The sequence below is a fragment of the Equus asinus genome, chromosome 1, assembly GCF_041296235.1.
Source record: "Equus asinus isolate D_3611 breed Donkey chromosome 1, EquAss-T2T_v2, whole genome shotgun sequence".
Classification (NCBI taxonomy): domain Eukaryota; kingdom Metazoa; phylum Chordata; class Mammalia; order Perissodactyla; family Equidae; genus Equus; species Equus asinus.
Genome location: NC_091790.1, coordinates 51,052,927 through 51,062,366, shown reverse-complemented (window position 1 = coordinate 51,062,366; position 9,440 = coordinate 51,052,927). Strand labels below are relative to the sequence as shown.

At 41.9% G+C, this 9,440-nt stretch overlaps 1 long non-coding RNA gene across 2 annotated transcripts in view; it reads right to left on the bottom strand.

Annotated features, from left to right (window-relative positions):
* Window positions 1-8,322, bottom strand: part of LOC139041156 (uncharacterized) — a 28,109-nt gene extending 19,787 nt beyond the window's left edge. Inside the window, exon 1 of one of the 2 annotated variants that reach the window (XR_011495946.1) lies at window positions 7,157-8,322. This is a non-coding gene — a long non-coding RNA (uncharacterized lncRNA). Of the gene's footprint in view, window positions 1-6,543; window positions 6,637-7,156 lie in introns of those variants that run through there. The other variant, XR_011495943.1, reaches the window with a different exon arrangement.
* Between the last annotated feature and the right edge of the window lie 1,118 nt (window positions 8,323-9,440).

The following is a 9,440-nucleotide window of genomic DNA, read 5'->3' as shown; positions in this document are numbered from 1 at the left end:
TGTAGTCCTATAGCACTCAGGACTTGAAACCCATCCTCCAAGCTTTACAAAGCCAGACATTACAGTAAATCTCGCTAGCTGTATGGCCTCATCTTTGGCCAAGAGACTGGAGAAGATCTAGGTGGTGAATGTGTTGCCAGTGAGATAGTTGTGTTGTTTTGGTAGAAAACTCTAGAAGAGGATCTGCAGCCAGAAAACCCTACTGCTGAGACTTCAGCCTCCAAAGATCCCCCAAGCTCTTTGAAAATCAGGCCAGTCTCACAGCCTTTCCTGAACCCAGTGATGAAGAACGAGTCTGAAGAATCGGAGACATGGATCAAAAGGTTCAGGAAGCTAGAAGATGCCCTATACTTGTGTGATCTGAATAATGCAGGTGAAGTGCGAAGCTTAAAGCTAATAAACTTCTGTTTGTGTTTTAGTCTGAAAGTGGTGATCTCATTTTCTTTCACTTGTTAACAAACACAATTTGTATATAACCCACGTGCCTGGCACTGTGCTGGGCGCAGTCAGGGAATACAAAGATGGATCAGATGTGTAACCTCCACCAGGTTGCTTAAAGTTTCTCTGTGTCTCTGGAGGAATCCACTTCACCACCTGGGTCTAACCCACAGTCCAATCTTGCAATTCCCTTGATTGACATTTTCAGCATGCTTGCTAACAGACTGAACTCCAAACTTCTTAGCAAAGCAAAACCTGATCCTTGTCTACCTGACCAGTGTCTTCTCCTTCAGTTGCTATTCTCTCAGCATACCCTATCCTGTCAGAGTCAACAACGTGCCTTCCTCAAATGTGATTTCTCCTGTGGCCATGCCCTCCATCTGTGCTGTCTGCCTCTCCTTTACCTACCTCACCCCCTCCCAACTCCCCGTCTTGTCCAACTGGCTAATTAATGCCTAAACATATTTTACGTTGGAACTCCACTCCACTCCTCTGAGACTCCACAGACAGATCTAGGCCAACCTTTATCTGATCACTTAGAGTTCATTAACATCCAGTATCATATTTGATATATTGTATTTTTTCAATCGAGGGCTTGTTACTATCTCACCAGTAGACTATATTCCCTTTTTATCCCCAGCATCTTGTGCAATTCTGTTCAACACTTTTTTTGAGGCAATAAGTAAATAAATAAATGTACATAAATAACTAAATCCAAGATGGGAGGTGATAAATGCCATTAGGGTGTGCTACGTGGGCATTCAGAGAAAGGAGGTTCCTTCCCATAAGGTGATCAGGAAGTCTCTGGTAATATGGGACTGATCATTAGAGATCAAGCGCAGTTTGTATACAAAGGGATGAAATGGAGCGCCCTCTCTGGCAAAGGTGCAGGTTAGCCAAGCAAAGTTATGTATGAAGCTCAAGGCAAGGAGTTTGCTTTGTATAAAATGTAAGGACTATTAAGAAGAATATCAAACGGTAGAAGATGGGACCAGATCCAGGAGGATCTTAGATGCCAGACCTGGAGATGAAGATTTCATTCAAAGATAGTGAGTAGTAGTGAGGGTTTCTAAGCAGGGGAGTGGTATGATCAAGTTGTACTCCAGAAAGTTGGTGTTTCTGTGCAGAATGAAGGAGAAATTGAAAGCAGGAAAAGGAGGAAGGAGGCTATCGGAGTGTCCAACTGAGAGAGAATGTAATCCAGAACCAGGTCAGAGGCCTGCAGAAGGGAGGAGCACATACAAAAGCACATGGGCTGAAATTGTTGTACTTAATCACACGCTGTGGCTCGTGAAGACTTAGTGTCCCCTATGTGGCTCTGGAAACATGAAACTTGTAGAAACAGAGATAAGAGTGGTTGTTTTCAGGGGACAGGGGGAGATGTTTAAAGGGTACAAACTTTCAGTTTTCAGATGAATAAGTTCTGAGGATCTAGTGTACAGCATGGTGAGGCTAGTTAATGTAGGGGAGGAAGACATTTCCTCTTCCCAAATGTGGGTTCGTCTGGCCGGAGAATGAATTAAATTCACCTGAGACAGAATAGCAAGAGAAAATTAAACAAAGCTTTATGAGGAACCATGGCCCGGGGCCTTTCTTCCCGAAGGAAGAAAGGGCACCAAAGAAGTGGGGTGCACAGAGTGGTTATATATCCCCAAACAGGGTGTTTCACGTATGATTGAAATGTCCCTTTTACAACAGTCACGAGCCTGCTCTGTCAGCACAGCCCTTGATGAAGGCAGATAGGTCTGCTGTCTCAGTGAACGCTGCGGGGTGGCAGGTGTGTTGCCTCGGGGCTGGGGGATCACAGATGAGCGCAGCAATCAGTTCCTTGACTACAGAGAGGGAGGCACCTTTACAGATAGAGATTTACCTTACAGATGTAAATGTGTCCTAACAAAGGGCAAGTTCCACTCCTCAGAGCCTCCTTCCCTGTCCCACTTTATCAAAAGCAATCAGCCTCAAATAATCCTGATGCCAAAGAGACATATCTTGGGGTGGCCAATTTCAGGTCCCTACAGTCCCGCCTTTGAAACTAAAAGTTTCACAATCCAGAAGCTGAGTGGTAGATTGTTTCATCTCACTGAACACATTTCTTAGTCCTGGTAATAGATCAGTCCAGTTAAATTCATTTTAGAAGGTGGCGACGCAGGTGGGCTCCCAAAGTTAGGCCTTTATTTTGGAAGCAAGCAATCAGGTGTTTAAGAAGTATTTCTATGGAAATAAAAAGAAAAACAAGGTTAATGGTTGGAGCAAATTATAAACTAGTTCCTGAGTCCAGGAGGCAGCCAGTCAAGAAGACTTCTGGATGTCGGAGTGAAGCATCTTTAGCAGCTTGAAATGTCTCTGATGATGTCATCAGGCATTCAGATATCTTTCTGAGTGGCTTACAGCTTACACAGCAGCAGACAGGAATCTCTCAAGTTTTTATCAAGTCATTCAGCTTTAGTTTGCAAGGCTTCAGGAAAAAGAGCAGGTTCAAATCTCAATGATTCCAAATGAAAATGAGGAAAAGATTGAAAACATTAGTTTAGAGATTTGTAACCAGATATTTCAGCAGAAGAATTCAGGATCCAGTCCAGTTCACAGGTGGAAAAAAACCCTCAAAGACAGTTAACAAAGCTAGGATCTAACATCCACAAATGTGTCTTATAGCTTTTCACTGAAACGTAGTTCTTCTCTCTAAAATCACCCTCATTTTTACCAAAGATAGCCAAATTAAGACTAATTCGTTTGCAAAATAAGTTTAGTTTCAAGAAACTTGGCCCAATTATTTACATAAGTGCAGCAAGAATAGCAGTTGATCATATAGGCTCTTACATCTGCTTTGCTGAAATTTTTTATGAGGAATCTCAGATTGAACTTTAAAGACCTCTCGAGGCCAGGAAAGCCACGCCAAGGACTTGCTGTCAGATTTTGCCTACAGTACCTACAGATTTGGGTGGACTCCTCTCTTCTTGAGTTCCCCCAAAATATTCCAAGTTTCCTTACATCTGCCAGATAAGCAAGCTTCCTTACTTACCGGGTAAGATTGCCATAATCTCTATACACAAGGTACCAGGCCCATGTTTCCAAGTGGCTTTATTTCCAGAAAGTCAACCTTATTCCTCAAAGGCAGTATTGTCATATCTGAGTCTGTACGTTTCTCTGAAATATGACATTCCAGTCAAAGCCTTGGTAATACAACCAATGTCCTGTTATAAGGAGGACAGATTCTTATTGAACTTATGCAAATAACAATATTGCCATGAAACAACCATACTCACTCACTTACTAGGTTTCCAAATTCTGGAGGGATCAGGTAGGGAGAAAAAGATAAATGTTTCAGTTTTGCTCATAATGGTATACTATCAGTAAATTGCTGTAAGTCATAGTCAGCCTAAGAGAAAAGATTTCCTATATCTGAGGAAACAAAACAAAAACAAACATCAAAAGAATCAACAATATTTCAAATAAAAGTCATAAAAAGTCATAATCATCCTCATCAGTTCACACAGTCCTGTATAATTGATTACTGTGCTTAAGCTCCTGTTAGGAGGATCTATGAGGTTATCCGTTTCTCCATTAGATTTCTGCAATTTCTTACCCAGTCCAGTTCTGTGATCTGAAAGTTTATCAGAAAACTGTAATCCAGAGTAAGTGTCAGAGTCTTTTCCATGAATGTCTCTGAAGATGAGTGTATTTGCAAAAGCAAAGAGCATCAGAGTAAAACAACCGACTGTAGGCAACAAAAGACTTAAAAATGACAATTGACAGAGAAACTTATTATTTCTGATATACAACACCTTAAAATGATAGTTAGAATTATGGCTGATAGCCAGGACAGATCAGAATTTTAGGAATGTTATCTAATTTTCAAAACACTTATATCAGTAATATTTACCCACATAATACCACTTAGGAAAGATTATCATCGCTTATCTGATAATGCTTCCAATGTAAATTAAGCTACCAAGGAAGCCTAATTAGTTTAGAATCTTCCACCTTACAGGAAGGGAGAACAAATGTCTCTCCGAAGTCCCAGGGGCCGTCTGAAAATCCACAGAGAAATCCTCCCCCTTCTACCAGGTTAAAAGACAGCCTTCATTCGGGACTTGAATATTCTTGAGGGAGAAGCTTGTCAAAAATATCAAAAGATTTGAAAACACTTGTTCAAACAACGCTCACTGTCAGACAATGCTCAGGTGTCCATTTAAAGTGACAACAGAAACAATCAAAAGTCTTGAGTGACCTCAGTCATTATACTAACAAAACGGATTTGTCTTTTATGTAGACTTACTCAAAGGAACACCTTTTATAACCTCTTTATCAAGAGCAGACCAAAAGTTCAAGATAATTATCCTTTGAGAGAAAACCAAATTTTAATTTCTGTACCACTTTACTTTTTCATATTAAAACCCATTTACTTAATTAGATTCATTTCAATCTTAGCCAACTTCACCAGGCATAAAACTCCTTTCAGAATTTCTCCTTCACAGACCTTCTACAACTTTCTTTTTGCCTTCAGAATTTGTCCCAAAGTCTTTCTTTTTTTTTTTCCACCTAGTACTTTAGGACAAGTTTATCTTTTCTTAACCCATCAAACAAAAATATTCCATTCTTCATACCTTCTTTACTAAAAATTTACACCTTACTTTCCTTAAATACAGAGCTGTTTTTCTTATTAATTTCTAGCAGCTTTAATCACATATATTAGAACTCTTTAACCTTTAACAAACCGTAGGAAACACGAAAATGGTAAGCAATTATGAATTGTCTTTTATATCAGCCTTCTAAACACTTTTCATAATTTCTAGAAACACCCCACACTTTACAGTAAAAGACCCAAAGACTTTTAGCCTCTCTGCAATAAGAAGGCAAAAGTAGATAAACTTAGATACGTCTGGCAATAATGTTTCAGTGTTCTATCCAATCCAAAAATGACCCAGATACTCAGATTTTTTATCATTTAACTTAACTTGGCAAAACTGAAGATTGTTACCAAAAAGAATTTCGAAGCTGTTTTTTTTCCCCAAGTATACAAACCATAAAACAGTTATTGTATCCACTTTTATCTATTTAAATCATTTGTTCCCAACAATTATATTCAGATTACCTACGGAAACCTCATGAGACATCAGACAAAACTGATCATTTATATCTGTTATTTTGCTGACGAATTTCTAACAGACAACCTGAGCTTATTTGACTAGTAAACACAGGCTTGCATGCCTGCATCATATGCAAATACCTACAACTCTTGAGGGCATGCATTTTCAATCAAACCAACAACTTAAACTTTCATTAAGCAAAGATTAATCTATGTCATGTTAACTTGAAAGACATTTGGGTTAATACTTCTTAGAGAAACTTTTTTGTAAGTGTTTACTTTAAGTCAAAGGAATAGAGCTCTTTAGAAATTGTACCATCTGGAGGTAAAGTATCACACATTTGTAACATATATAGATACAGACAGACATATAGAACAAAGATTTTCCTTAGATTTGATTTAGGTGTTGTCATAGCAGACCACGGTGAAAAAACTTGTTTTCCCAGTTTTTTTTTTTTCCTTTCTCTCTTTCTTTCTTTCTTTTCGCCTTAGCAATCTGGCTTGGGATACCCCCTTTGTTAAGCAATTGCAATCACAGCACGAAGCCAACCAGAGTCTGGAGGAAAGGCTGCAAATTCGGGAACTGATTCGGGCCTTTTCAGAAGCTCAATTTCCCGTGTCTCTTTTGATTTTCTTTTGTTATTGTGGGGACCTGGAATTGGCCACCCCAAGATATGTCTCTTTGGCATCAGGATTATTTGAGGCTGATTGCTTTTGATAAAGTGGGACAGGGAAGGAGGCTCTGAGGAGTGTAACTTGCCCTTTGTTAGGACACATTTACATTTTTAAGGTAAATCTCTATCTGTAAAGTTGCCTCCCTCTCTGTACCAGGAAGAAGAAAGGAGATGACCTTCTCTCTAAAAACTCTTAATCAATACCAAAGACAAGGACTTAAAATCTGCATTTTATTGTGCTACTCTGGTAACCTCCTGGAACTAACTTCCCTCCCCCTCCCAACGCTGGCATTTCTTAATGATTAAGCATCTTTCCTTAGGCTAGGAACTGATTGCTGAGCTCACCTGTGACCGCCCAGCTCCAGACAATCGACTTGCCTCCAGCTACGCCCTCTGAGACAGCAGACCACTACCTGCTGTGTCCATCAAGCACTGTGCCGACAGGGCAATCTTGTGACTATTGTGGGAGGGACATTTCAATCACATGTGAAACACCCCGTTTGGGGGTATATAACCACTCTGGCACCCCACTTCTTGGGTGCCCTTTCTTCCTTCTGGAAGAAAGGCCCCGGGCCATGGTTCCTCATAAAGCTTTGTTTAATTTTCTCTTGCTATTCTGTCTCATGTGAATTTAATTCGTTCTCCAGCCAGACGAACCCCTATTTGGGGAGAGGAAATGTCCTCCTCCCCTACAGTTTTGGCGTAGTTGGCAGGCTGAAATTTCCCTGGCTGGACACTGCTTGCTCCTAGACTGCTGCGGCTGAGAGATCCCAGACCCCTGACGAGAGCCGGCAAGAGGTAAGAGTTCTTACCACATCAGTCTCCCGGATCTCTGCCTGCAGAGTCCAAAGGAAGCAAGAGTGGTGAGGTTTTTGCTCTTCTAAATTTAGATTAGCAGGAGAAAATGTTGGTGGGGCTAGCTTCTCGGATTCAGCGACTCTAGGATTTGAGTACTCACTGGTTGTAGATCCTTTTCCTCCCAGAGATAGACTTTTCCTTGTCTCTGTCTTTTTGTTTGTCATACAACACAGGCATCTCTATAAGCCTGTTGTCTGGGCTTTTTGTCTTGTTCTATGTCTTGAGAGCTTGGCTTTGTGACCTTTCTGGTCTCCGCCATTGGAGGATGCATGTACCGGCATGCATCTTGGCAGCCAGTCACATAGACTGGGGCTCTGGGAAAGTTTGTCTTGAGAGCTTGGCTCTCTTTGTCTGGCTGTGTAAGCTCTCGGGGAAGTTTGTCATAAGAGGTCCCAACTGCTTTCATAAGGGGCCTTTGTCGTCTCAACATTTGTTGCTTGCCTTTACTTTCTTAGGCTATTTTTGGGAGTGAACTTTCTGGATCTCTTTTGGGGACGCCTCTTTGTCCTTGGTTAAGCTTTGGTTGAGTCGCTGTTAAGATCCTACTCGTCAAATCAGCCAGACGATGGATCATTTAAATTCGGAAAACTTCTAAATTGGGGAAAAAAATTGTGAGAGCTCTCATCATAATTTTTATTGGTATCTATGAAAAAAAGCCAAATTGAAAAGGAAACACAAGAAAATGGTAACTAGGTTTAAACCCTGACTCAGGTTATAATTGAACTGGTGAAATATAAAGGTCTATGTGTTAAGATTGTAAAGGTTGGAATGCTTGAGCTGATTTTCTTTTTATGAAGAGGTTATATCAACTTTGCTTGAGTATGTTTTAAAGCGTCTTTCTGGGAATGCTTCCTTATGCAATATTATAAGACTAAGACCTGTTAAGTCCTGGCCATGGGTCCTGCTGCCATGCTGCAGCTCTTCACTGCCCATAGGCCCTGTACCCACGCTATTTGAATAGAGGAACGCTATTTCCAGGCCTTGAGCCCAGGAAGTCTTTCTTTTGACTCCTTGGCTGCTGAGCCAGCTTGCTTCACCAGCTTGGGAGCCGAAGTTCTAGTTTTCCTTGTGCCTTTCTCTTTTTCAAGGATGGGTCTAAATTAACTGCTCCATCGGGAACCTTCTCAGACAGCTGTATGAATCCATGTTTGCTTGCCCATGGCTACTCTATGGGGCAAATCGTGGCATTCAGCCTGAATAGAATCAGTACCTTAAGCCTGAGGGTGATGGAAAATGAATTAATCCATTCTTTCCTGACTCTATCTGTAATAGACAAATTTTACATGGGCACGGGTCGGCCACTTAAGTCATTAGGATGGTCGCCAATCTCCAAGACTCCTGTGGAAGGTTTCTTTTCCTAAGGCTGGATTGGGATCCCTTCCTCTGGCACCTGATCACTCTCTGAACTGTGGGTAAGTCCCAATCAGGACTCCGGTTCAAGGCAAGTACCAAACTCTAACCTTTGGTTGAGTATGGGAACCCCTTCTTGGGAGAATGGGTCCAGGATGCAATTGGGTAGAATGTCCCCCAGACCGGAGGAAAAATTCTTCACGGTTTTTCTCTGTTCTTTGATCTTTGGGACAACTCACCTGGCACTTAACGACTGCCAGGCATAATAGGGAAGGCATACAAGAGATGCAATGCAGAGGGATGCGCCCCATCATCCCTTGCTATAGGAACCCCACAGGCAGAACAAGTAGGATGCTGCCCTAGGTTCGGGAGATTTTCAAGGTAATGGACCCTTTTCTTTCCTCTCTCTTAAAGTGATAGTGACCATTTTTGGGCTCTTTTTGAGCTTTGCAATTGAGAAACAAAGAAATCTTTAAAGTGTGAAAGGCTCGACCTCTGGGAGCCCCCACTCTGGTTTCTGGGCCTGATCACCCCAGCAACCACGTGGGGTGCCCTCTCTTGGCGATCGACTTGTTAAGCATTTTAGGTGCCTACTGAATTGGTTATGACAATAGGAGACCTGTGGTTTATTCTGTGAACTGTCCTGATGGTGTTGTGTGCCCCTGCACGGGAACTGCTGTGTGACCTCTATCTCGATAACCCTTGGGGAAGAGGCCATGAGGGTGAGGCCTGATCTCTTTTCCATTGTTCTCCAGGCCTTTGCCTCCTGCTTCCCTGCCTGGCTCACCTGTGCTGGCTCAGGGACTAAGTGCCCTGGGCTAAGTGGGATTTGACTAGATCTTATAACTATGTTGATGCCTGCGGTCAGGCGCCTTTGCACCCTTTCTCTGGCCTTGTCAATTGGACACCAGCTTTACCACCATGAGGAATGCCTCAAGCATCCTAAGAGACTCACCCCCTGGGTGCATTTTAAAGTTGGAAACGCTTTCAGTTGGATGGCTTATGCCCCAGAAACTCCAGCTTGGAGAAAACTT